The sequence below is a fragment of the Carcharhinus amblyrhynchos genome, unplaced genomic scaffold (assembly GCF_965287045.1).
Source record: "Carcharhinus amblyrhynchos unplaced genomic scaffold, sCarAmb.v2.hapA scaffold_98, whole genome shotgun sequence".
NCBI classification, from domain to species: Eukaryota; Metazoa; Chordata; class Chondrichthyes; order Carcharhiniformes; family Carcharhinidae; genus Carcharhinus; species Carcharhinus amblyrhynchos.
In genome coordinates, this window is record NW_027649838.1 from 54320 (window position 1) to 77834 (window position 23515).

At 56.0% G+C, this 23515-nt stretch overlaps 31 non-coding genes and 6 pseudogenes across 31 annotated transcripts; all 37 read left to right on the plus strand.

Annotated features, from left to right (window-relative positions):
• The first annotated feature begins 150 nt into the window (after positions 1–150).
• On the plus strand, positions 151–342 carry LOC145338235 (U2 spliceosomal RNA). The gene has a single exon (XR_013885584.1). It is a non-coding gene; the product is annotated as a U2 spliceosomal RNA (small nuclear RNA).
• Positions 343–557: 215 nt separating this feature from the next.
• On the plus strand, positions 558–749 carry LOC145338236 (U2 spliceosomal RNA). The gene has a single exon (XR_013885585.1). It is a non-coding gene; the product is annotated as a U2 spliceosomal RNA (small nuclear RNA).
• A 215-nt stretch (positions 750–964) lies between these two features.
• On the plus strand, positions 965–1156 carry LOC145338248 (U2 spliceosomal RNA). Its single transcript, XR_013885597.1, has one exon. It is a non-coding gene; the product is annotated as a U2 spliceosomal RNA (small nuclear RNA).
• Positions 1157–1371: 215 nt separating this feature from the next.
• On the plus strand, positions 1372–1563 carry LOC145338259 (U2 spliceosomal RNA). Its single transcript, XR_013885608.1, has one exon. It is a non-coding gene; the product is annotated as a U2 spliceosomal RNA (small nuclear RNA).
• Positions 1564–1778: 215 nt separating this feature from the next.
• Positions 1779–1970, plus strand: LOC145338270 (U2 spliceosomal RNA). The gene has a single exon (XR_013885619.1). It is a non-coding gene; the product is annotated as a U2 spliceosomal RNA (small nuclear RNA).
• A 215-nt stretch (positions 1971–2185) lies between these two features.
• LOC145338238 (U2 spliceosomal RNA) lies at positions 2186–2377 on the plus strand. The gene has a single exon (XR_013885587.1). It is a non-coding gene; the product is annotated as a U2 spliceosomal RNA (small nuclear RNA).
• Positions 2378–2592: 215 nt separating this feature from the next.
• Positions 2593–2784, plus strand: LOC145338239 (U2 spliceosomal RNA). The gene has a single exon (XR_013885588.1). It is a non-coding gene; the product is annotated as a U2 spliceosomal RNA (small nuclear RNA).
• Positions 2785–2999: 215 nt separating this feature from the next.
• Positions 3000–3191, plus strand: LOC145338282 (U2 spliceosomal RNA). The gene has a single exon (XR_013885630.1). It is a non-coding gene; the product is annotated as a U2 spliceosomal RNA (small nuclear RNA).
• A 215-nt stretch (positions 3192–3406) lies between these two features.
• On the plus strand, positions 3407–3539 carry LOC145338539 (U2 spliceosomal RNA; annotated as a pseudogene).
• A 5295-nt stretch (positions 3540–8834) lies between these two features.
• Positions 8835–9013, plus strand: LOC145338492 (U2 spliceosomal RNA; annotated as a pseudogene).
• A 215-nt stretch (positions 9014–9228) lies between these two features.
• On the plus strand, positions 9229–9420 carry LOC145338293 (U2 spliceosomal RNA). The gene has a single exon (XR_013885641.1). It is a non-coding gene; the product is annotated as a U2 spliceosomal RNA (small nuclear RNA).
• A 215-nt stretch (positions 9421–9635) lies between these two features.
• LOC145338304 (U2 spliceosomal RNA) lies at positions 9636–9827 on the plus strand. Its single transcript, XR_013885652.1, has one exon. It is a non-coding gene; the product is annotated as a U2 spliceosomal RNA (small nuclear RNA).
• A 342-nt stretch (positions 9828–10169) lies between these two features.
• Positions 10170–10344, plus strand: LOC145338494 (U2 spliceosomal RNA; annotated as a pseudogene).
• A 215-nt stretch (positions 10345–10559) lies between these two features.
• LOC145338097 (U2 spliceosomal RNA) lies at positions 10560–10751 on the plus strand. The gene has a single exon (XR_013885447.1). It is a non-coding gene; the product is annotated as a U2 spliceosomal RNA (small nuclear RNA).
• A 215-nt stretch (positions 10752–10966) lies between these two features.
• LOC145338240 (U2 spliceosomal RNA) lies at positions 10967–11158 on the plus strand. The gene has a single exon (XR_013885589.1). It is a non-coding gene; the product is annotated as a U2 spliceosomal RNA (small nuclear RNA).
• A 215-nt stretch (positions 11159–11373) lies between these two features.
• Positions 11374–11565, plus strand: LOC145338241 (U2 spliceosomal RNA). Its single transcript, XR_013885590.1, has one exon. It is a non-coding gene; the product is annotated as a U2 spliceosomal RNA (small nuclear RNA).
• A 215-nt stretch (positions 11566–11780) lies between these two features.
• On the plus strand, positions 11781–11972 carry LOC145338316 (U2 spliceosomal RNA). Its single transcript, XR_013885663.1, has one exon. It is a non-coding gene; the product is annotated as a U2 spliceosomal RNA (small nuclear RNA).
• A 215-nt stretch (positions 11973–12187) lies between these two features.
• On the plus strand, positions 12188–12379 carry LOC145338328 (U2 spliceosomal RNA). Its single transcript, XR_013885675.1, has one exon. It is a non-coding gene; the product is annotated as a U2 spliceosomal RNA (small nuclear RNA).
• A 215-nt stretch (positions 12380–12594) lies between these two features.
• On the plus strand, positions 12595–12786 carry LOC145338339 (U2 spliceosomal RNA). Its single transcript, XR_013885686.1, has one exon. It is a non-coding gene; the product is annotated as a U2 spliceosomal RNA (small nuclear RNA).
• A 215-nt stretch (positions 12787–13001) lies between these two features.
• LOC145338350 (U2 spliceosomal RNA) lies at positions 13002–13193 on the plus strand. The gene has a single exon (XR_013885697.1). It is a non-coding gene; the product is annotated as a U2 spliceosomal RNA (small nuclear RNA).
• A 215-nt stretch (positions 13194–13408) lies between these two features.
• LOC145338362 (U2 spliceosomal RNA) lies at positions 13409–13600 on the plus strand. The gene has a single exon (XR_013885708.1). It is a non-coding gene; the product is annotated as a U2 spliceosomal RNA (small nuclear RNA).
• A 215-nt stretch (positions 13601–13815) lies between these two features.
• LOC145338242 (U2 spliceosomal RNA) lies at positions 13816–14007 on the plus strand. The gene has a single exon (XR_013885591.1). It is a non-coding gene; the product is annotated as a U2 spliceosomal RNA (small nuclear RNA).
• Positions 14008–14222: 215 nt separating this feature from the next.
• On the plus strand, positions 14223–14414 carry LOC145338373 (U2 spliceosomal RNA). The gene has a single exon (XR_013885719.1). It is a non-coding gene; the product is annotated as a U2 spliceosomal RNA (small nuclear RNA).
• A 215-nt stretch (positions 14415–14629) lies between these two features.
• Positions 14630–14821, plus strand: LOC145338243 (U2 spliceosomal RNA). Its single transcript, XR_013885592.1, has one exon. It is a non-coding gene; the product is annotated as a U2 spliceosomal RNA (small nuclear RNA).
• Positions 14822–15036: 215 nt separating this feature from the next.
• LOC145338244 (U2 spliceosomal RNA) lies at positions 15037–15228 on the plus strand. The gene has a single exon (XR_013885593.1). It is a non-coding gene; the product is annotated as a U2 spliceosomal RNA (small nuclear RNA).
• A 215-nt stretch (positions 15229–15443) lies between these two features.
• On the plus strand, positions 15444–15635 carry LOC145338384 (U2 spliceosomal RNA). The gene has a single exon (XR_013885730.1). It is a non-coding gene; the product is annotated as a U2 spliceosomal RNA (small nuclear RNA).
• A 215-nt stretch (positions 15636–15850) lies between these two features.
• LOC145338245 (U2 spliceosomal RNA) lies at positions 15851–16042 on the plus strand. The gene has a single exon (XR_013885594.1). It is a non-coding gene; the product is annotated as a U2 spliceosomal RNA (small nuclear RNA).
• A 215-nt stretch (positions 16043–16257) lies between these two features.
• LOC145338246 (U2 spliceosomal RNA) lies at positions 16258–16449 on the plus strand. The gene has a single exon (XR_013885595.1). It is a non-coding gene; the product is annotated as a U2 spliceosomal RNA (small nuclear RNA).
• Positions 16450–16664: 215 nt separating this feature from the next.
• On the plus strand, positions 16665–16856 carry LOC145338396 (U2 spliceosomal RNA). Its single transcript, XR_013885741.1, has one exon. It is a non-coding gene; the product is annotated as a U2 spliceosomal RNA (small nuclear RNA).
• Positions 16857–17071: 215 nt separating this feature from the next.
• Positions 17072–17263, plus strand: LOC145338407 (U2 spliceosomal RNA). Its single transcript, XR_013885752.1, has one exon. It is a non-coding gene; the product is annotated as a U2 spliceosomal RNA (small nuclear RNA).
• Positions 17264–17861: 598 nt separating this feature from the next.
• On the plus strand, positions 17862–18053 carry LOC145338366 (U2 spliceosomal RNA). Its single transcript, XR_013885712.1, has one exon. It is a non-coding gene; the product is annotated as a U2 spliceosomal RNA (small nuclear RNA).
• A 215-nt stretch (positions 18054–18268) lies between these two features.
• On the plus strand, positions 18269–18348 carry LOC145338572 (U2 spliceosomal RNA; annotated as a pseudogene).
• A 1421-nt stretch (positions 18349–19769) lies between these two features.
• Positions 19770–19941, plus strand: LOC145338525 (U2 spliceosomal RNA; annotated as a pseudogene).
• Positions 19942–20156: 215 nt separating this feature from the next.
• LOC145338419 (U2 spliceosomal RNA) lies at positions 20157–20348 on the plus strand. The gene has a single exon (XR_013885763.1). It is a non-coding gene; the product is annotated as a U2 spliceosomal RNA (small nuclear RNA).
• A 215-nt stretch (positions 20349–20563) lies between these two features.
• LOC145338430 (U2 spliceosomal RNA) lies at positions 20564–20755 on the plus strand. Its single transcript, XR_013885774.1, has one exon. It is a non-coding gene; the product is annotated as a U2 spliceosomal RNA (small nuclear RNA).
• A 215-nt stretch (positions 20756–20970) lies between these two features.
• Positions 20971–21162, plus strand: LOC145338442 (U2 spliceosomal RNA). Its single transcript, XR_013885786.1, has one exon. It is a non-coding gene; the product is annotated as a U2 spliceosomal RNA (small nuclear RNA).
• A 215-nt stretch (positions 21163–21377) lies between these two features.
• On the plus strand, positions 21378–21488 carry LOC145338546 (U2 spliceosomal RNA; annotated as a pseudogene).
• The last annotated feature ends 2027 nt before the right edge of the window (positions 21489–23515 follow it).

A 23515-nucleotide genomic window follows, 5' to 3' on the forward strand; every position in this document is an offset into this window, starting at 1 on the left:
AGAGTAAAGGACGCACACGCTGAGCCCCCTGCTGCGCTGCGACGCTACTGCAGCACTCAGGCAGGCTGACGGTTTTTCTGTGGCCAGCAAGCGGCGCGTGAAAGCCAGTGGCTGAGGAAGGGAGGGGGGCCAGCTGGGAATTGACGGGCTATCGCTTCTCGGCCTTTTGGCTAAGATCAAGTGTAGTATCTGTTCTTATCAGTTTAATATCTGATAGTTCCCCGATCTGGGGACCAAATATTAACCTGATTTTTGGAACAGGGCGCTGGGGAAAGGGGCTGGCTCCTACCACGCCACGCATCGACCTGGTCTTGCACTCTCTCCAGGAACGGTGCACTGACTCACAAGAGCATCAAAAACAGAACATGTGGCAGCACCTGCCTCCTGGCACAGCAGGTGTCGACGGCAGAGTAAAGGACGCACACGCTGAGCCCCCTGCTGCGCTGCGACGCTACTGCAGCACTCAGGCAGGCTGACGGTTTTTCTGTGGCCAGCAAGCGGCGCGTGAAAGCCAGTGGCTGAGGAAGGGAGGGGGGCCAGCTGGGAATTGACGGGCTATCGCTTCTCGGCCTTTTGGCTAAGATCAAGTGTAGTATCTGTTCTTATCAGTTTAATATCTGATAGTTCCCCGATCTGGGGACCAAATATTAACCTGATTTTTGGAACAGGGCGCTGGGGAAAGGGGCTGGCTCCTACCACGCCACGCATCGACCTGGTCTTGCACTCTCTCCAGGAACGGTGCACTGACTCACAAGAGCATCAAAAACAGAACAAGTGGCAGCACCTGCCTCCTGGCACAGCAGGTGTCGACGGCAGAGTAAAGGACGCACACGCTGAGCCCCCTGCTGCGCTGCGACGCTACTGCAGCACTCAGGCAGGCTGACGGTTTTTCTGTGGCCAGCAAGCGGCGCGTGAAAGCCAGTGGCTGAGGAAGGGAGGGGGGCCAGCGGGGAATTGACGGGCTATCGCTTCTCGGCCTTTTGGCTAAGATCAAGTGTAGTATCTGTTCTTATCAGTTTAATATCTGATAGTTCCCCGATCTGGGGACCAAATATTAACCTGATTTTTGGAACAGGGCGCTGGGGAAAGGGGCTCGCTCCTACCACGCCACGCATCGACCTGGTCTTGCACTCTCTCCAGGAACGGTGCACTGACTCACAAGAGCATCAAAAACAGAACATGTGGCAGCACCTGCCTCCTGGCACAGCAGGTGTCGACGGCAGAGTAAAGGACGCACACGCTGAGCCCCCTGCTGCGCTGCGACGCTACTGCAGCACTCAGGCAGGCTGACGGTTTTTCTGTGGCCAGCAAGCGGCGCGTGAAAGCCAGTGGCTGAGGAAGGGAGGGGGGCCAGCTGGGAATTGACGGGCTATCGCTTCTCGGCCTTTTGGCTAAGATCAAGTGTAGTATCTGTTCTTATCAGTTTAATATCTGATAGTTCCCCGATCTGGGGACCAAATATTAACCTGATTTTTGGAACAGGGCGCTGGGGAAAGGGGCTCGCTCCTACCACGCCACGCATCGACCTGGTCTTGCACTCTCTCCAGGAACGGTGCACTGACTCACAAGAGCATCAAAAACAGAACATGTGGCAGCACCTGCCTCCTGGCACAGCAGGTGTCGACGGCAGAGTAAAGGACGCACACGCTGAGCCCCCTGCTGCGCTGCGACGCTACTGCAGCACTCAGGCAGGCTGACGGTTTTTCTGTGGCCAGCAAGCGGCGCGTGAAAGCCAGTGGCTGAGGAAGGGAGGGGGGCCAGCTGGGAATTGACGGGCTATCGCTTCTCGGCCTTTTGGCTAAGATCAAGTGTAGTATCTGTTCTTATCAGTTTAATATCTGATAGTTCCCCGATCTGGGGACCAAATATTAACCTGATTTTTGGAACAGGGCGCTGGGGAAAGGGGCTCGCTCCTACCACGCCACGCATCGACCTGGTCTTGCACTCTCTCCAGGAACGGTGCACTGACTCACAAGAGCATCAAAAACAGAACATGTGGCAGCACCTGCCTCCTGGCACAGCAGGTGTCGACGGCAGAGTAAAGGACGCACACGCTGAGCCCCCTGCTGCGCTGCGACGCTACTGCAGCACTCAGGCAGGCTGACGGTTTTTCTGTGGCCAGCAAGCGGCGCGTGAAAGCCAGTGGCTGAGGAAGGGAGGGGGGCCAGCTGGGAATTGACGGGCTATCGCTTCTCGGCCTTTTGGCTAAGATCAAGTGTAGTATCTGTTCTTATCAGTTTAATATCTGATAGTTCCCCGATCTGGGGACCAAATATTAACCTGATTTTTGGAACAGGGCGCTGGGGAAAGGGGCTGGCTCCTACCACGCCACGCATCGACCTGGTCTTGCACTCTCTCCAGGAACGGTGCACTGACTCACAAGAGCATCAAAAACAGAACATGTGGCAGCACCTGCCTCCTGGCACAGCAGGTGTCGACGGCAGAGTAAAGGACGCACACGCTGAGCCCCCTGCTGCGCTGCGACGCTACTGCAGCACTCAGGCAGGCTGACGGTTTTTCTGTGGCCAGCAAGCGGCGCGTGAAAGCCAGTGGCTGAGGAAGGGAGGGGGGCCAGCTGGGAATTGACGGGCTATCGCTTCTCGGCCTTTTGGCTAAGATCAAGTGTAGTATCTGTTCTTATCAGTTTAATATCTGATAGTTCCCCGATCTGGGGACCAAATATTAACCTGATTTTTGGAACAGGGCGCTGGGGAAAGGGGCTGGCTCCTACCACGCCACGCATCGACCTGGTCTTGCACTCTCTCCAGGAACGGTGCACTGACTCACAAGAGCATCAAAAACAGAACATGTGGCAGCACCTGCCTCCTGGCACAGCAGGTGTCGACGGCAGAGTAAAGGACGCACACGCTGAGCCCCCTGCTGCGCTGCGACGCTACTGCAGCACTCAGGCAGGCTGACGGTTTTTCTGTGGCCAGCAAGCGGCGCGTGAAAGCCAGTGGCTGAGGAAGGGAGGGGGGCCAGCTGGGAATTGACGGGCTATCGCTTCTCGGCCTTTTGGCTAAGATCAAGTGTAGTATCTGTTCTTATCAGTTTAATATCTGATAGTTCCCCGATCTGGGGACCAAATATTAACCTGATTTTTGGAACAGGGCGCTGGGGAAAGGGGCTCGCTCCTACCACGCCACGCATCGACCTGGTCTTGCACTCTCTCCAGGAACGGTGCACTGACTCACAAGAGCATCAAAAACAGAACATGTGGCAGCACCTGCCTCCTGGCACAGCAGGTGTCGACGGCAGAGTAAAGGACGCACACGCTGAGCCCCCTGCTGCGCTGCGACGCTACTGCAGCACTCAGGCAGGCTGACGGTTTTTCTGTGGCCAGCAAGCGGCGCGTGAAAGCCAGTGGCTGAGGAAGGGAGGGGGGCCAGCTGGGAATTGACGGGCTATCGCTTCTCGGCCTTTTGGCTAAGATCAAGTGTAGTATCTGTTCTTATCAGTTTAAAGGTGTCTCCTCGAAGGGGATTGCCACCGGTGGAAACCTAACGGTGCCAACTAAGCCGGTTGAGCGTCCACCCCTTCAGGATTGGGTCAGTTGCTCGGGTGTACTCCATACAAACTGACTGGCCTCGGACTGAGAGCCGTTCTCACTGTCTACAAGCGATCTTAGCCTGAGGCTCGAATTTCGCAAAGAGCTATCGGATCTCGATGGGCGTTGTGGAAGCTGGCGTCAGACGATCGGGAGAAGACCGTCTGCAACACTTGAGCTCTGCTGCTATTGGTGGACCTTAATGCTGGTTTCAAGCCTCTGGCTTGGACCAAACGCCGGTACTGTACGACTCAGTGTCGCTGAACTATGGCTGCAGCTACATCGAAAGCTACAGGCCAAGGACTGCCCAACACCATCCGGGTGAAGGCTTCAGGAGGAGACTCGCCCGTGGGCCGAGACTTCGTCGTGAAGAAGGTACTGTTTGAGTGCTGCGGATTCCAGGCAGCAGACGTCTACGGTGTGGCTGAATACAGCAACCAGCCCTACGTGGACGTCAGCTTCAGGAGCCTGTCAGGATGCCTCAAGTTCCTGACAGCCCTCAAGGAGAAAGGCAAAGAGGGGCCCCTCTCCATCCTGACGGCGGAGCCCCTGTTCACCGTGCCGTCCCAGAGGAACCGGGTTATCACGTTCCAAATGTATAACCCCTACGTCCCTGCGGCTGATGTGCTGACGTTCCTCTCCAGGTACGTGGAGGTGAAGGGTGAGAGCGCGGATGTGATGGACAAGTACGGAATCTGGACCTGTAAGAGACAGGTGAGAGTAACTCTGAGGACTGACCCCAACGGAGACCTCCTGCACCCGCCCTCCAATTTTGCCATCGGGGGGAATCGAGGCTTCCTGTACTACGCGGGACAGCCTCGAGTGTGCCGAATCTGCGGCAAAACCGGCCATTTTGCCGCGAGCTGCAGCACCACCTTCTGCAGAAACTGCTTGAAGGAGGGGCACGCGACAAAGGACTGCAGCGACAGCAAATGTTGCAACCTGTGTGGGGAGGCTGGCCACGTCTACAGAGCCTGCCCCAAGCGAAAGGCCACTTACGCCCAGATCACCGGAGGCGGAGTGAAGAAGGCAAGCGTCCGTGCCACCTCAGAGGGACAGACGACCGGTCCAGAAGCAGGCCCGGAAAAGGCTTCGGAAGGACGAGCGGACCCCCCTGTGCAGCAGGAGGACGCATCGTCAGCACCACCAGCAGAGGGCGCCGAAGCCATGGAACAGGAGAGCTCGGAGCTCGAAAGCCCCTGGCTGAAAGTCAAATCCAGCAGAAAGGTACGGAAAAGGAAATCCGTGGCAGCGAGACCCCTCAACGGTGACGAGAGAAAAGCTGCCAGACGACGACAGAACCTCAAGAGGCTCTTTTCAAAAGCGACGAAGAATCCACAGGTGACGGGGAGAACCGAGGCCATCGCAACAGCAGCAGACCATCCAGACGGCCACGTGACTCCCACGATGTCACCCAGTCGCCGACGAGGATTTGAGGCAGGTTCGGACGGATATATCAGCCCTGCGGCCCTGCAGAACTTCGTCAGCACCACAGGAATGCGGAACCGGGTGCATGCTGACTGACGGACATGTAAGAACTGCCAAATCTTTTTGTACTTTAAAAATGTCTTTTAAGTTTGCCTCGGTAAATGTACGCAGTGTCAAAGATGGGTTGAGATGTGCGTCCACATTATCCTACCTGGCCAACGTCAAAGCCGACCTGCTGTTCCTGCAGGAGTGTGGGATCCCTCACCTCAGCAGCTACAGGCGCTGGTCGAGTGCGTGGTCCCACGGACCGTCCATCTGGTCAGGTGGGAACGACTGCCGTTCCTCGGGCCTCGGCATCCTGCTGCGGGGAGGTGGCTTCACCATCTCCGAAGTTAGGGAGGTGGTGGGGGGACGCCTTCTCGTAGCAGACGTCACGTACAAAAACTGCCCTCTCAGGCTGATTAATGTGTATGCCCCTGCCGCCAGAACCGAGCGGCTGGCGGTTTTTGAGCAGCTGCCACAGCTGCTCACCACCTCCAGGCCGGTCATTCTGGGTGGGGACTTCAATTGTATCCTAGACAAGGCCGACCGATCCAGCAGGGCTGAAAACAAACTGGACGCTACGTCCAGAGCCCTGCTGGAGACGGTCAAAGATGCCAAGCTGCTCGACGTCTTCAGCAACCCAGCAGACGGAGGGCAGCGCAGGTACACGTGGTCGCGGCCCGACGGGTCGGTTCGCTCCAGGATCGACTTTATGTTTGTGTCCCGCGCGCTCACGGTCAGGCCCACCGACGTCAGGCCGGTGTTCTTTTCTGACCACTGCCTCCTGCTGGCCGACTGTCAGCTGGAGGCAAACCAGAGAGTGGGCAGGGGGTCCTGGAAGCTGAATGTAGAACTGTTGACCCCAGAGAACCTCGAGGAACTCAGGAGGGATTACCACGGTTGGAGGACCGTCAAACCCTTCTTTGAGTCTCCATCGCTCTGGTGGGAAACCATCAAAGGCAACATCAAAAGGTTCTTCATTCGCAAAGGGGTTCAGAAGGCCAGGGAGAGATGGTGGGACATGTCCCGACTCCAGAAAAGCATGCAGGAACTGCTCCAACTGCAGTCGATGGGGGTCGATGTCAAGGAGGAGCTCCAGGAGGTGAAGAGCCAGCAAGCCTCGCTCTTTGCCTCGGAGGCCGCCAAGGTCATCTTCCGGTCCAGGGTCCGCTCCGTGGAGCAGGACGAAAAGAGCTCACGCTTCTTCTTCCAGAAGGTGCACAGAGAAACCTCTGTGATCAGCAGCCTGAAGGAAGAGGACGGCTCAGTGGGGTCATCGCAGTCTGACATTCTGAGGATCTGCAAATCCTTCTATGCCGGACTGTATGACCTGAAGCCGACAGACAGCACGGCCTCCCAGTCTTTCCTGTCGTCTATCACGCAGGTCTTAGACGACGGTGAGCGGGACAGCCTGGAGAGACCGGTATCTCTGGAAGAGCTGACCAAGGCCGTCGAGTCCTTGCAGAAGGGTAAAACTCCCGGAAGCGACGGCTTACCGGCGGAGTTTTACTCGGCGTTGTGGGACTTGACGGGCCCGGACCTCCTGGAAGTATACGAGAGTATGCTTCTGGAGGGCAGGATGTCAGAATCCATGAGGAAAGGCATCATTACCCTCATCTACAAGCAGAAGGGGGAGAGGGAAGAAATTCGGAATTGGCGACCCATTTCACTATTGAACGTGGATTACAAAATTCTGGCCAAGGTCATCGCCAACCGGGTCAAGTCTGCTCTGGGGTCAGTAATCCATCCTGATCAAACCTGTGCTGTACCCGGCAGGAAGATCTCTGACAGCCTGGCGCTACTCAGGGATACGATCGCCTACGTGCAGGACAGGCAGGTGGATACGTGCCTCATCAGCCTCGACCAGGAGAAGGCGTTTGACAGAATATCGCACAGCTACATGATGGATGTGCTCTCCAAAATGGGTTTTGGGGAGGGAATACGCAATTGGATCCGGCTGCTCTACACAGACATCAGTAGCGCAGTCTCAGTCAACGGGTGGGAAACAGATAGCTTCCAAATCAGGTCTGGAGTCAGACAGGGCTGCCCTCTCTCCTCCGTCCTTTTTGTGTGTTGCATTGAACCCTTTGCCCAGGCCCTCAGAAGCGACCCAGGCATCAAAGGGGTGACAATCCCAGGCAGCGGAGGCACGCAGGTCAAAGCCTCCCTGTACATGGATGACGTGGCTGTGTTCTGCTCGGACCCCTCGTCTGTCCACAGGCTCCTCCAGGTCTGCGAGCAGTTCGAGCTGGCCTCGGGAGCCAAAGTCAACCAGGGAAAGAGCGAGGCCATGTTCTTTGGGAACTGGGCCGACAAATCCTTTGTCCCCTTCACCGTCAGGGCAGAGTACCTGAAGGTGCTGGGGATATGGTTCGGAGCGGCAGGGGCATGCATCAAAAACTGGGAGGAGCGCATCGCGAAAGCCAGGCAGAAACTGGGCTTGTGGGAGCAACGCTCGCTCTCCATAACAGGGAAAAACCTGGTGATCCGGTGCGAGTTGCTGTCCGTGTTGTTGTACGTGGCGCAGGTGTGGCCTATCCCCAAATCCTGCGCTGCAGCAGTGACGCAGGCCATCTTCAAATTTATCTGGAGATCAAAGATGGATCGCGTCCGGAGGGAGGCGATGCACAAATCTCCAGAGAACGGAGGGAAAGACATTCCCAACGCCGCCCTCATCCTGATGGCCACCTTTGTGTGCGGCTGCATCAAGCTGTGCGTAGATCCTCGGTACACCAACAGCAAGTGCCACTACGTTTTGAGGTTCTACCTGTCCCGAGTGTTGCGAAGGATGGGTCTGGCCACACTGCCGCGGAACGCTCCGAGTAGTTGGACCGTACCGCAGCACCTGTCCTTCGTGGAGAAATTTTTCCGCAAACACACCTTTGACCACAAGGCGATTAAGCAGTGGTCAGCGCGTAACGTCCTTGGGGCCCTGAGAGAAAAGGAGACGGCGGATCCTGTCGGATGGTTCCCTGAGCAGACTGTCAGTGTCATCTGGCAGAACGCCTCATCACCAGAACTGACAAACAAGCATCAATATCTGGCTTGGCTGGTGGTGAGAAGGGCACTCCCCGTCAGATCCTTTATGCACGCTCGAGGTCTCAACATCACCGCACGCTGCCCTCGAAGCGGCTGCGGGGCTGACGAGACGGTCGCACACCTCCTTCTGGAATGTGCCTTTGCAAAGAAGGTCTGGAGCGAAATGCAGTGGTATTTGTCGAGGTTCGTCCCGAGCAGCTCGGTGACGCAGGACTCTGTGCTCTACGGGCTGTTTCCGGGAACGCACACCGAGACAAATATCAACTGCTGCTGGAAGGTCATCAACTCGGTGAAGGACGCACTTTGGTCCGCCCGAAACTTGCTGATCTTCCAGCTGAAAGAACTGTCCTCGACCGAGTGTTGCAGACTGGCACATTCCAAGGTCCAGGACTACGTGCTGAGGGACGGGCTGAAGCTTGGGGCAGCCGCCGCAAAGGCACAATGGGGAAAGGCCACACTGTAAGGCCTTTTAACGGAGGCAGACCGAGGGCCCAGGAACTGCAGAATACCCTCGACCTGCGTAACTGTGTGCCAATCTGAGCACTAACGGCACACAGTAATCTTTTAAGGCGTGTATATAGTTTTTAAGTATTGAAATGTAATCATTGTAATTAGTACAAATATGTAAATTTTGAGACACGGACATAGTTTTTTAAGTACTGAAATGTAGTCACTGTAGTTTTGGACGGATCTGCAAAAATGTTTTGATTCCGCATTGTTTTGCTACTCGAAGCCCTGTACACTGTAATAGATTACTTGAGATTTTTATGAATAAAGTATATTTTTGAAAAAAAAAAAAAAAATCTGTTCTTATCAGTTTAATATCTGATAGTTCCCCGATCTGGGGACCAAATATTAACCTGATTTTTGGAACAGGGCGCTGGGGAAAGGGGCTCGCTCCTACCACGCCACGCATCGACCTGGTCTTGCACTCTCTCCAGGAACGGTGCACTGACTCACAAGAGCATCAAAAACAGAACATGTGGCAGCACCTGCCTCCTGGCACAGCAGGTGTCGACGGCAGAGTAAAGGACGCACACGCTGAGCCCCCTGCTGCGCTGCGACGCTACTGCAGCACTCAGGCAGGCTGACGGTTTTTCTGTGGCCAGCAAGCGGCGCGTGAAAGCCAGTGGCTGAGGAAGGGAGGGGGGCCAGCTGGGAATTGACGGGCTATCGCTTCTCGGCCTTTTGGCTAAGATCAAGTGTAGTATCTGTTCTTATCAGTTTAATATCTGATAGTTCCCCGATCTGGGGACCAAATATTAACCTGATTTTTGGAACAGGGCGCTGGGGAAAGGGGCTCGCTCCTACCACGCCACGCATCGACCTGGTCTTGCACTCTCTCCAGGAACGGTGCACTGACTCACAAGAGCATCAAAAACAGAACATGTGGCAGCACCTGCCTCCTGGCACAGCAGGTGTCGACGGCAGAGTAAAGGACGCACACGCTGAGCCCCCTGCTGCGCTGCGACGCTACTGCAGCACTCAGGCAGGCTGACGGTTTTTCTGTGGCCAGCAAGCGGCGCGTGAAAGCCAGTGGCTGAGGAAGGGAGGGGGGCCAGCTGGGAATTGACGGGCTATCGCTTCTCGGCCTTTTGGCTAAGATCAAGTGTAGTATCTGTTCTTATCAGTTTAATATCTGATAGTTCCCCGATCTGGGGACCAAATATTAACCTGATTTTTGGAACAGGGCGCTGGGGAAAGGGGCTCGCTCCTACCACGCCACGCATCGACCTGGTCTTGCACTCTCTCCAGGAACGGTGCACTGACTCACAAGAGCATCAAAAACAGAACATGTGGCAGCACCTGCCTCCTGGCACAGCAGGTGTCGACGGCAGAGTAAAGGACGCACACGCTGAGCCCCCTGCTGCGCTGCGACGCTACTGCAGCACTCAGGCAGGCTGACGGTTTTTCTGTGGCCAGCAAGCGGCGCGTGAAAGCCAGTGGCTGAGGAAGGGAGGGGGGCCAGCTGGGAATTGACGGGCTATCGCTTCTCGGCCTTTTGGCTAAGATCAAGTGTAGTATCTGTTCTTATCTTTTTGATTCCGCATTGTTTTGCTACTCGAAGCCCTGTACACCGTAATAGATTACTTGAGATTTTTATGAATAAAGTATATTTTTGAAAAAAAAAAAATCTGTTCTTATCAGTTTAATATCTGATAGTTCCCCGATCTGGGGACCAAATATTAACCTGATTTTTGGAACAGGGCGCTGGGGAAAGGGGCTCGCTCCTACCACGCCACGCATCGACCTGGTCTTGCACTCTCTCCAGGAACGGTGCACTGACTCACAAGAGCATCAAAAACAGAACATGTGGCAGCACCTGCCTCCTGGCACAGCAGGTGTCGACGGCAGAGTAAAGGACGCACACGCTGAGCCCCCTGCTGCGCTGCGACGCTACTGCAGCACTCAGGCAGGCTGACGGTTTTTCTGTGGCCAGCAAGCGGCGCGTGAAAGCCAGTGGCTGAGGAAGGGAGGGGGGCCAGCTGGGAATTGACGGGCTATCGCTTCTCGGCCTTTTGGCTAAGATCAAGTGTAGTATCTGTTCTTATCAGTTTAATATCTGATAGTTCCCCGATCTGGGGACCAAATATTAACCTGATTTTTGGAACAGGGCGCTGGGGAAAGGGGCTCGCCCCTACCACGCCACGCATCGACCTGGTCTTGCACTCTCTCCAGGAACGGTGCACTGACTCACAAGAGCATCAAAAACAGAACATGTGGCAGCACCTGCCTCCTGGCACAGCAGGTGTCGACGGCAGAGTAAAGGACGCACACGCTGAGCCCCCTGCTGCGCTGCGACGCTACTGCAGCACTCAGGCAGGCTGACGGTTTTTCTGTGGCCAGCAAGCGGCGCGTGAAAGCCAGTGGCTGAGGAAGGGAGGGGGGCCAGCTGGGAATTGACGGGCTATCGCTTCTCGGCCTTTTGGCTAAGATCAAGTGTAGTATCTGTTCTTATCAGTTTAATATCTGATAGTTCCCCGATCTGGGGACCAAATATTAACCTGATTTTTGGAACAGGGCGCTGGGGAAAGGGGCTGGCTCCTACCACGCCACGCATCGACCTGGTCTTGCACTCTCTCCAGGAACGGTGCACTGACTCACAAGAGCATCAAAAACAGAACATGTGGCAGCACCTGCCTCCTGGCACAGCAGGTGTCGACGGCAGAGTAAAGGACGCACACGCTGAGCCCCCTGCTGCGCTGCGACGCTACTGCAGCACTCAGGCAGGCTGACGGTTTTTCTGTGGCCAGCAAGCGGCGCGTGAAAGCCAGTGGCTGAGGAAGGGAGGGGGGCCAGCTGGGAATTGACGGGCTATCGCTTCTCGGCCTTTTGGCTAAGATCAAGTGTAGTATCTGTTCTTATCAGTTTAATATCTGATAGTTCCCCGATCTGGGGACCAAATATTAACCTGATTTTTGGAACAGGGCGCTGGGGAAAGGGGCTGGCTCCTACCACGCCACGCATCGACCTGGTCTTGCACTCTCTCCAGGAACGGTGCACTGACTCACAAGAGCATCAAAAACAGAACATGTGGCAGCACCTGCCTCCTGGCACAGCAGGTGTCGACGGCAGAGTAAAGGACGCACACGCTGAGCCCCCTGCTGCGCTGCGACGCTACTGCAGCACTCAGGCAGGCTGACGGTTTTTCTGTGGCCAGCAAGCGGCGCGTGAAAGCCAGTGGCTGAGGAAGGGAGGGGGGCCAGCTGGGAATTGACGGGCTATCGCTTCTCGGCCTTTTGGCTAAGATCAAGTGTAGTATCTGTTCTTATCAGTTTAATATCTGATAGTTCCCCGATCTGGGGACCAAATATTAACCTGATTTTTGGAACAGGGCGCTGGGGAAAGGGGCTCGCTCCTACCACGCCACGCATCGACCTGGTCTTGCACTCTCTCCAGGAACGGTGCACTGACTCACAAGAGCATCAAAAACAGAACATGTGGCAGCACCTGCCTCCTGGCACAGCAGGTGTCGACGGCAGAGTAAAGGACGCACACGCTGAGCCCCCTGCTGCGCTGCGACGCTACTGCAGCACTCAGGCAGGCTGACGGTTTTTCTGTGGCCAGCAAGCGGCGCGTGAAAGCCAGTGGCTGAGGAAGGGAGGGGGGCCAGCTGGGAATTGACGGGCTATCGCTTCTCGGCCTTTTGGCTAAGATCAAGTGTAGTATCTGTTCTTATCAGTTTAATATCTGATAGTTCCCCGATCTGGGGACCAAATATTAACCTGATTTTTGGAACAGGGCGCTGGGGAAAGGGGCTCGCTCCTACCACGCCACGCATCGACCTGGTCTTGCACTCTCTCCAGGAACGGTGCACTGACTCACAAGAGCATCAAAAACAGAACATGTGGCAGCACCTGCCTCCTGGCACAGCAGGTGTCGACGGCAGAGTAAAGGACGCACACGCTGAGCCCCCTGCTGCGCTGCGACGCTACTGCAGCACTCAGGCAGGCTGACGGTTTTTCTGTGGCCAGCAAGCGGCGCGTGAAAGCCAGTGGCTGAGGAAGGGAGGGGGGCCAGCTGGGAATTGACGGGCTATCGCTTCTCGGCCTTTTGGCTAAGATCAAGTGTAGTATCTGTTCTTATCAGTTTAATATCTGATAGTTCCCCGATCTGGGGACCAAATATTAACCTGATTTTTGGAACAGGGCGCTGGGGAAAGGGGCTCGCTCCTACCACGCCACGCATCGACCTGGTCTTGCACTCTCTCCAGGAACGGTGCACTGACTCACAAGAGCATCAAAAACAGAACATGTGGCAGCACCTGCCTCCTGGCACAGCAGGTGTCGACGGCAGAGTAAAGGACGCACACGCTGAGCCCCCTGCTGCGCTGCGACGCTACTGCAGCACTCAGGCAGGCTGACGGTTTTTCTGTGGCCAGCAAGCGGCGCGTGAAAGCCAGTGGCTGAGGAAGGGAGGGGGGCCAGCTGGGAATTGACGGGCTATCGCTTCTCGGCCTTTTGGCTAAGATCAAGTGTAGTATCTGTTCTTATCAGTTTAATATCTGATAGTTCCCCGATCTGGGGACCAAATATTAACCTGATTTTTGGAACAGGGCGCTGGGGAAAGGGGCTCGCTCCTACCACGCCACGCATCGACCTGGTCTTGCACTCTCTCCAGGAACGGTGCACTGACTCACAAGAGCATCAAAAACAGAACATGTGGCAGCACCTGCCTCCTGGCACAGCAGGTGTCGACGGCAGAGTAAAGGACGCACACGCTGAGCCCCCTGCTGCGCTGCGACGCTACTGCAGCACTCAGGCAGGCTGACGGTTTTTCTGTGGCCAGCAAGCGGCGCGTGAAAGCCAGTGGCTGAGGAAGGGAGGGGGGCCAGCTGGGAATTGACGGGCTATCGCTTCTCGGCCTTTTGGCTAAGATCAAGTGTAGTATCTGTTCTTATCAGTTTAATATCTGATAGTTCCCCGATCTGGGGACCAAATATTAACCTGATTTTTGGAACAGGGCGCTGGGGAAAGGGGCTCGCTCCTACCACGCCACGCATCGACCTGGTCTTGCACTCTCTCCAGGAACGGTGCACTGACTCACAAGAGCATCAAAAACAGAACATGTGGCAGCACCTGCCTCCTGGCACAGCAGGTGTCGACGGCAGAGTAAAGGACGCACACGCTGAGCCCCCTGCTGCGCTGCGACGCTACTGCAGCACTCAGGCAGGCTGACGGTTTTTCTGTGGCCAGCAAGCGGCGCGTGAAAGCCAGTGGCTGAGGAAGGGAGGGGGGCCAGCTGGGAATTGACGGGCTATCGCTTCTCGGCCTTTTGGCTAAGATCAAGTGTAGTATCTGTTCTTATCAGTTTAATATCTGATAGTTCCCCGATCTGGGGACCAAATATTAACCTGATTTTTGGAACAGGGCGCTGGGGAAAGGGGCTGGCTCCTACCACGCCACGCATCGACCTGGTCTTGCACTCTCTCCAGGAACGGTGCACTGACTCACAAGAGCATCAAAAACAGAACATGTGGCAGCACCTGCCTCCTGGCACAGCAGGTGTCGACGGCAGAGTAAAGGACGCACACGCTGAGCCCCCTGCTGCGCTGCGACGCTACTGCAGCACTCAGGCAGGCTGACGGTTTTTCTGTGGCCAGCAAGCGGCGCGTGAAAGCCAGTGGCTGAGGAAGGGAGGGGGGCCAGCTGGGAATTGACGGGCTATCGCTTCTCGGCCTTTTGGCTAAGATCAAGTGTAGTATCTGTTCTTATCAGTTTAATATCTGATAGTTCCCCGATCTGGGGACCAAATATTAACCTGATTTTTGGAACAGGGCGCTGGGGAAAGGGGCTCGCTCCTACCACGCCACGCATCGACCTGGTCTTGCACTCTCTCCAGGAACGGTGCACTGACTCACAAGAGCATCAAAAACAGAACATGTGGCAGCACCTGCCTCCTGGCACAGCAGGTGTCGACGGCAGAGTAAAGGACGCACACGCTGAGCCCCCTGCTGCGCTGCGACGCTACTGCAGCACTCAGGCAGGCTGACGGTTTTTCTGTGGCCAGCAAGCGGCGCGTGAAAGCCAGTGGCTGAGGAAGGGAGGGGGGCCAGCTGGGAATTGACGGGCTATCGCTTCTCGGCCTTTTGGCTAAGATCAAGTGTAGTATCTGTTCTTATCAGTTTAATATCTGATAGTTCCCCGATCTGGGGACCAAATATTAACCTGATTTTTGGAACAGGGCGCTGGGGAAAGGGGCTGGCTCCTACCACGCCACGCATCGACCTGGTCTTGCACTCTCTCCAGGAACGGTGCACTGACTCACAAGAGCATCAAAAACAGAACATGTGGCAGCACCTGCCTCCTGGCACAGCAGGTGTCGACGGCAGAGTAAAGGACGCACACGCTGAGCCCCCTGCTGCGCTGCGACGCTACTGCAGCACTCAGGCAGGCTGACGGTTTTTCTGTGGCCAGCAAGCGGCGCGTGAAAGCCAGTGGCTGAGGAAGGGAGGGGGGCCAGCTGGGAATTGACGGGCTATCGCTTCTCGGCCTTTTGGCTAAGATCAAGTGTAGTATCTGTTCTTATCAGTTTAATATCTGATAGTTCCCCGATCTGGGGACCAAATATTAACCTGATTTTTGGAACAGGGCGCTGGGGAAAGGGGCTGGCTCCTACCACGCCACGCATCGACCTGGTCTTGCACTCTCTCCAGGAACGGTGCACTGACTCACAAGAGCATCAAAAACAGAACATGTGGCAGCACCTGCCTCCTGGCACAGCAGGTGTCGACGGCAGAGTAAAGGACGCACACGCTGAGCCCCCTGCTGCGCTGCGACGCTACTGCAGCACTCAGGCAGGCTGACGGTTTTTCTGTGGCCAGCAAGCGGCGCGTGAAAGCCAGTGGCTGAGGAAGGGAGGGGGGCCAGCTGGGAATTGACGGGCTATCGCTTCTCGGCCTTTTGGCTAAGATCAAGTGTAGTATCTGTTCTTATCAGTTTAATATCTGATAGTTCCCCGATCTGGGGACCAAATATTAACCTGATTTTTGGAACAGGGCGCTGGGGAAAGGGGCTCGCTCCTACCACGCCACGCATCGACCTGGTCTTGCACTCTCTCCAGGAACGGTGCACTGACTCACAAGAGCATCAAAAACAGAACATGTGGCAGCACCTGCCTCCTGGCACAGCAGGTGTCGACGGCAGAGTAAAGGACGCACACGCTGAGCCCCCTGCTGCGCTGCGACGCTACTGCAGCACTCAGGCAGGCTGACGGTTTTTCTGTGGCCAGCAAGCGGCGCGTGAAAGCCAGTGGCTGAGGAAGGGAGGGGGGCCAGCTGGGAATTGACGGGCTATCGCTTCTCGGCCTTTTGGCTAAGATCAAGTGTAGTATCTGTTCTTATCAGTTTAATATCTGATAGTTCCCCGATCTGGGGACCAAATATTAACCTGATTTTTGGAACAGGGCGCTGGGGAAAGGGGCTGGCTCCTACCACGCCACGCATCGACCTGGTCTTGCACTCTCTCCAGGAACGGTGCACTGACTCACAAGAGCATCAAAAACAGAACATGTGGCAGCACCTGCCTCCTGGCACAGCAGGTGTCGACGGCAGAGTAAAGGACGCACACGCTGAGCCCCCTGCTGCGCTGCGACGCTACTGCAGCACTCAGGCAGGCTGACGGTTTTTCTGTGGCCAGCAAGCGGCGCGTGAAAGCCAGTGGCTGAGGAAGGGAGGGGGGCCAGCTGGGAATTGACGGGCTATCGCTTCTCGGCCTTTTGGCTAAGATCAAGTGTAGTATCTGTTCTTATCAGTTTAATATCTGATAGTTCCCCGATCTGGGGACCAAATATTAACCTGATTTTTGGAACAGGGCGCTGGGGAAAGGGGCTGGCTCCTACCACGCCACGCATCGACCTGGTCTTGCACTCTCTCCAGGAACGGTGCACTGACTCACAAGAGCATCAAAAACAGAACATGTGGCAGCACCTGCCTCCTGGCACAGCAGGTGTCGACGGCAGAGTAAAGGACGCACACGCTGAGCCCCCTGCTGCGCTGCGACGCTACTGCAGCACTCAGGCAGGCTGACGGTTTTTCTGTGGCCAGCAAGCGGCGCGTGAAAGCCAGTGGCTGAGGAAGGGAGGGGGGCCAGCTGGGAATTGACGGGCTATCGCTTCTCGGCCTTTTGGCTAAGATCAAGTGTAGTATCTGTTCTTATCAGTTTAATATCTGATAGTTCCCCGATCTGGGGACCAAATATTAACCTGATTTTTGGAACAGGGCGCTGGGGAAAGGGGCTCGCTCCTACCACGCCACGCATCGACCTGGTCTTGCACTCTCTCCAGGAACGGTGCACTGACTCACAAGAGCATCAAAAACAGAACATGTGGCAGCACCTGCCTCCTGGCACAGCAGGTGTCGACGGCAGAGTAAAGGACGCACACGCTGAGCCCCCTGCTGCGCTGCGACGCTACTGCAGCACTCAGGCAGGCTGACGGTTTTTCTGTGGCCAGCAAGCGGCGCGTGAAAGCCAGTGGCTGAGGAAGGGAGGGGGGCCAGCTGGGAATTGACGGGCTATCGCTTCTCGGCCTTTTGGCTAAGATCAAGTGTAGTATCTGTTCTTATCAGTTTAATATCTGATAGTTCCCCGATCTGGGGACCAAATATTAACCTGATTTTTGGAACAGGGCGCTGGGGAAAGGGGCTCGCTCCTACCACGCCACGCATCGACCTGGTCTTGCACTCTCTCCAGGAACGGTGCACTGACTCACAAGAGCATCAAAAACAGAACATGTGGCGGGGCGCCCCCTGCTGCCCTGCGACGCCAACACGTCACTCAGCCTCGACATGTGGCAGGGCACTCGCAAGCTCCGCCCCCTGCTGTCCTGCGACGCCACTGCAGCGCTCGGGCCTCAGCGGCAATACGTCACTCAGCCTCGCCGTGCCGTGTGTCGTCTCGCACCTTGTTTTCCCACCAACGCTAGCCCGGAACACTACATTAGTGTTCCCCACCCTCCCTTCCTCCTCTCACCAATAAAAAAAGAGAGAGGGGGAGATCCAGCCAGGTCGGTGCGCTGGGGAAAGGGGCTGGCTCCTACCACGCCACGCATCGACCTGGTCTTGCACTCTCTCCAGGAACGGTGCACTGACTCACAAGAGCATCAAAAACAGAACATGTGGCAGCACCTGCCTACTGGCACCGCAGGTGTCGACGGCAGAGTAAAGGACGCACACGCTGAGCCCCCTGCTGCGCTGCGACGCTACTGCAGCACTCAGGCAGGCTGACGGTTTTTCTGTGGCCAGCAAGCGGCGCGTGAAAGCCAGTGGCTGAGGAAGGGAGGGGGGCCAGCGGGGAATTGACGGGCTATCGATTCTCGGCCTTTTGGCTAAGATCAAGTGTAGTATCTGTTCTTATCAGTTTAATATCTGATAGTTCCCCGATCTGGGGACCAAATATTAACCTGATTTTTGGAACAGGGCGCTGGGGAAAGGGGCTGGCTCCTACCACGCCACGCATCGACCTGGTCTTGCACTCTCTCCAGGAACGGTGCACTGACTCACAAGAGCATCAAAAACAGAACATGTGGCAGCACCTGCCTCCTGGCACAGCAGGTGTCGACGGCAGAGTAAAGGACGCACACGCTGAGCCCCCTGCTGCGCTGCGACGCTACTGCAGCACTCAGGCAGGCTGACGGTTTTTCTGTGGCCAGCAAGCGGCGCGTGAAAGCCAGTGGCTGAGGAAGGGAGGGGGGCCAGCTGGGAATTGACGGGCTATCGCTTCTCGGCCTTTTGGCTAAGATCAAGTGTAGTATCTGTTCGCAGGGGCATGCATCAAAAACTGGGAGGAGCGCATCGCGAAAGCCAGGCAGAAACTCGGCTTGTGGGAGCAACGCTCGCTCTCCATAACAGGGAAAAACCTGGTGGTCCGGTGCGAGTTGCTGTCCGTGTTGTTGTACGTGGCGCAGGTGTGGCCTATCCCCAAATCCTGCGCTGCAGCAGTGACGCAGGCCATCTTCAAATTTATCTGGAGATCAAAGATGGATCGCGTCCGGAGGGAGGCGATGCACAAATCTCCAGAGAACGGAGGGAAAGACATTCCCAACGCCGCCCTCATCCTGATGGCCACCTTTGTGTGCGGCTGCATCAAGCTGTGCGTAGATCCTCGGTACACCAACAGCAAGTGCCACTACTTTTTGAGGTTCTACCTGTCCCGAGTGTTGCGAAGGATGGGTCTGGCCACACTGCCGCGGAACGCTCCGAGTAGTTGGACCGTCCCGCAGCACCTGTCCTTCGTGGAGAAATTTTTCCGCAAACACACCTTTGACCACAAGGCGATTAAGCAGTGGTCAGCGCGTAACGTCCTTGGGGCCCTGAGAGTAAAGGAGACGGCGGATCCTGTCGGATGGTTCCCTGAGCAGACTGTCAGTGTCATCTGGCAGAACGCCTCATCACCAGAACTGACAAACAAGCACCAAGATCTGGCTTGGCTGGTGGTGAGAAGGGCACTCCCCGTCAGATCCTTTATGCACGCTCGAGGTCTCAACATCACCGCACGCTGCCCTCGAAGCGGCTGCGGGGCTGACGAGACGGTCGCACACCTCCTTTGGGAATGTGCCTTTGCAAAGAAGGTCTGGAGTGAGATGCAGTGGTATTTGTCGCGGTTCGTCCCGAGCAGCTCGGTGACGCAGGACTCTGTGCTCTACGGGCTGTTTCCGGGAACGCACACCGAGACAAATATCAACTGCTGCTGGAAGGTCATCAACTCGGTGAAGGACGCACTTTGGTCCGCCCGAAACTTGCTGATCTTCCAGCTGAAAGAATTGTCCTCGACCGAGTGTTGCAGACTGGCACATTCCAAGGTCCAGGACTACGTGCTGAGGGACGGGCTGAAGCTTGGGGCAGCCGCCGCAAAGGCACAATGGGGAAAGGCCACGCTGTAAGGCCTTTTAACGGAGGCAGACCGAGGGCCCAGGAACTGCAGAATACCCTCGACCTGCGTAACTGTGTGCCAATCTGAGCACTAACGGCACACAGAAATTTTTTGAGCCGTGTATATAGTTTTTTAAGTATTGAAATGTAATCATTGTAATTAGTACAAATATGTAAATATGGAGACATGGACATAGTTTTTTTTTAAGTACTGAAATGTTAAGTACTGAAATGTAGTCACTGTAGTTTTGGACAGATCTGCAAAAATGTTTTCATTCCGCATTGTTTTGCTACTCGAAGCCCTGTACATTGTAATAGTTTACTTGAGATTTTTATGAATAAAGTATATTTTTGGAAAAAAAATCTGTTCTTATCAGTTTAATATCTGATAGTTCCCCGATCTGGGGACCAAATATTAACCTGATTTTTGGAACAGGGCGCTGGGGAAAGGGGCTGGCTCCTACCACGCCACGCATCGACCTGGTCTTGCACTCTCTCCAGGAACGGTGCACTGACTCACAAGAGCATCAAAAACAGAACATGTGGCAGCACCTGCCTCCTGGCACAGCAGGTGTCGACGGCAGAGTAAAGGACGCACACGCTGAGCCCCCTGCTGCGCTGCGACGCTACTGCAGCACTCAGGCAGGCTGACGGTTTTTCTGTGGCCAGCAAGCGGCGCGTGAAAGCCAGTGGCTGAGGAAGGGAGGGGGGCCAGCTGGGAATTGACGGGCTATCGCTTCTCGGCCTTTTGGCTAAGATCAAGTGTAGTATCTGTTCTTATCAGTTTAATATCTGATAGTTCCCCGATCTGGGGACCAAATATTAACCTGATTTTTGGAACAGGGCGCTGGGGAAAGGGGCTCGCTCCTACCACGCCACGCATCGACCTGGTCTTGCACTCTCTCCAGGAACGGTGCACTGACTCACAAGAGCATCAAAAACAGAACATGTGGCAGCACCTGCCTCCTGGCACAGCAGGTGTCGACGGCAGAGTAAAGGACGCACACGCTGAGCCCCCTGCTGCGCTGCGACGCTACTGCAGCACTCAGGCAGGCTGACGGTTTTTCTGTGGCCAGCAAGCGGCGCGTGAAAGCCAGTGGCTGAGGAAGGGAGGGGGGCCAGCTGGGAATTGACGGGCTATCGCTTCTCGGCCTTTTGGCTAAGATCAAGTGTAGTATCTGTTCTTATCAGTTTAATATCTGATAGTTCCCCGATCTGGGGACCAAATATTAACCTGATTTTTGGAACAGGGCGCTGGGGAAAGGGGCTCGCTCCTACCACGCCACGCATCGACCTGGTCTTGCACTCTCTCCAGGAACGGTGCACTGACTCACAAGAGCATCAAAAACAGAACATGTGGCAGCACCTGCCTCCTGGCACAGCATTTGTCGACGGCAGAGTAAAGGACGCACACGCTGAGCCCCCTGCTGCGCTGCGACGCTACTGCAGCACTCAGGCAGGCTGACGGTTTTTCTGTGGCCAGCAAGCGGCGCGTGAAAGCCAGTGGCTGAGGAAGGGAGGGGGGCCAGCTGGGAATTGACGGGCTATCGCTTCTCGGCCTTTTGGCTAAGATCAAGTGTAGTATCTGTTCTTATCAGTTTAATATCTGATAGTTCCCCGATCTGGGGACCAAATATTAACCTGATTTTTGGAACAGGGCGCTGGGGAAAGGGGCTCGCTCCTACCACGCCACGCATCGACCTGGTCTTGCACTCTCTCCAGGAACGGTGCACTGACTCACAAGAGCATCAAAAACAGAACATGTGGCAGCACCTGCCTACTGGCACCGCAGGTGTCGACGGCAGAGTAAAGGACGCACACGCTGAGCCCCCTGCTGCGCTGCGACGCTACTGCAGCACTCAGGCAGGCTGACGGTTTTTCTGTGGCCAGCAAGCGGCGCGTGAAAGCCAGTGGCTGAGGAAGGGAGGGGGGCCAGCTGGGAATTGACGGGCTATCGCTTCTCGGCCTTTTGGCTAAGATCAAGTGTAGTATCTGTTCTTATCAGTTTAGACGTCTACGGTGTGGCTGAATACAGCAACCAGCCCTACGTGGACGTCAGCTTCAGGAGCCTGTCAGGATGCCTCAAGTTCCTGAAAGCCCTCAAGGAGAAAGGCAAAGAGGGGCCCCTCTCCATCCTGACGGCGGAGCCCCTGTTCACCGTGCCGTCCCAGAGGAACCGGGTTATCACGTTCCAAATGTATAACCCCTACGTCCCTGCGGCTGATGTGCTGACGTTCCTCTCCAGGTACGTGGAGGTGAAGGGTGAGAGCGCGGATGTGATGGACAAGTACGGAATCTGGACCTGTAAGAGACAGGTGAGAGTAACTCTCAGGACTGACCCCAACGGAGACCTCCTGCACCCGCCCTCCAATTTTGCCATCGGGGGGAATCGAGGCTTCCTGTACTACGCGGGACAGCCTCGAGTGTGCCGAATCTGCGGCAAAACCGGCCATTTTGCCGCGAGCTGCAGCACCACCTTCTGCAGAAACTGCTTGAAGGAGGGGCACGCGACAAAGGACTGCAGCGACAGCAAATGTTGCAACCTGTGTGGGGAGGCTGGCCACGTCTACAGAGCCTGCCCCAAGCGAAAGGCCACTTACGCCCAGATCACCGGAGGCGGAGTGAAGAAGGCAAGCGTCCGTGCCACCTCAGAGGGACAGACGACCGGTCCAGAAGCAGGCCCGGAAAAGGCTTCGGAAGGACGAGCGGACCCCACAGTGCAGCAGGAGGAGGACGCATCATCAGCACCACCAGCAGAGGGTGCCGAAGCCATGGAACAGGAGAGCTCGGAGCTCGAAAGCCCCTGGCTGAAAGTCAAATCCAGCAGAAAGGTACGGAAAAGGAAATCCGTGGCAGCGAGACCCCTCAACGGTGACGAGAGAAAAGCTGCCAGACGACGACAGAACCTCAAGAGGCTCTTTTCAAAAGCGACGAAGAATCCACAGGTGACGGGGAGAACCGAGGCCATCGCAGCAGCAGCAGACCATCCAGACGGCCACATGACTCCCACGATGTCACCCAGTCGCCGACGAGGATTTGAGGCAGGTTCGGACGGATATATCAGCCCTGCCGCCCTGCAGAACTTCGTCAGCACCACAGGAATGCGGAACCGGGTGCATGCTGACTGACGGACATGTAAGAACTGCCAAATCTTTTTGTACTTTAAAAATGTCTTTTAAGTTTGCCTCAGTAAATGTACGCAGTGTCAAAGATGGGTTGAGATGTGCGTCCACATTATCCTACCTGGCCAACGTCAAAGCCGACCTGCTGTTCCTGCAGGAGTGTGGGATCCCTCACCTCAGCAGCTACAGGCGCTGGTCGAGTGCGTGGTCCCACGGACCGTCCATCTGGTCAGGTGGGAACGACTGCCGTTCCTCGGGCCTCGGCATCCTGCTGCGGGGAGGTGGCTTCACCATCTCCGAAGTTAGGGAGGTGGTGGGGGGACGCCTTCTCGTAGCAGACGTCACGTAAAAAAACTGCCCTCTCAGGCTGATTAATGTGTATGCCCCTGCCGCCAGAACCGAGCGGCTGGCGGTTTTTGAGCAGCTGCCACAGCTGCTCACCACCTCCAGGCCGGTCATTCTGGGTGGGGACTTCAATTGTATCCTAGACAAGGCCGACCGATCCAGCAGGGCTGAAAACAAACTGGACGCTACGTCCAGAGCCCTGCTGGAGACGGTCAAAGATGCCAAGCTGCTCGACGTCTTCAGCAACCCAGCAGACGGAGGGCAGCGCAGGTACACGTGGTCGCGGCCCGACGGGTCGGTTCGCTCCAGGATCGACTTTATGTTTGTGTCCCGCGCGCTCACGGTCAGGCCCACCGACGTCAGGCCGGTGTTCTTTTCTGACCACTGCCTCCTGCTGGCCGACTGTCAGCTGGAGGCAAACCAGAAAGTGGGCAGGGGGTCCTGGAAGCTGAATGTAGAACTGTTGACCCCAGAGAACCTCGAGGAACTCAGGAGGGATTACCACGGTTGGAGGACCGTCAAACCCTTCTTTGAGTCTCCATCGCTCTGGTGGGAAACCATCAAAGGCAACATCAAAAGGTTCTTCATTCGCAAAGGGGTTCAGAAGGCCAGGGAGAGACGGCG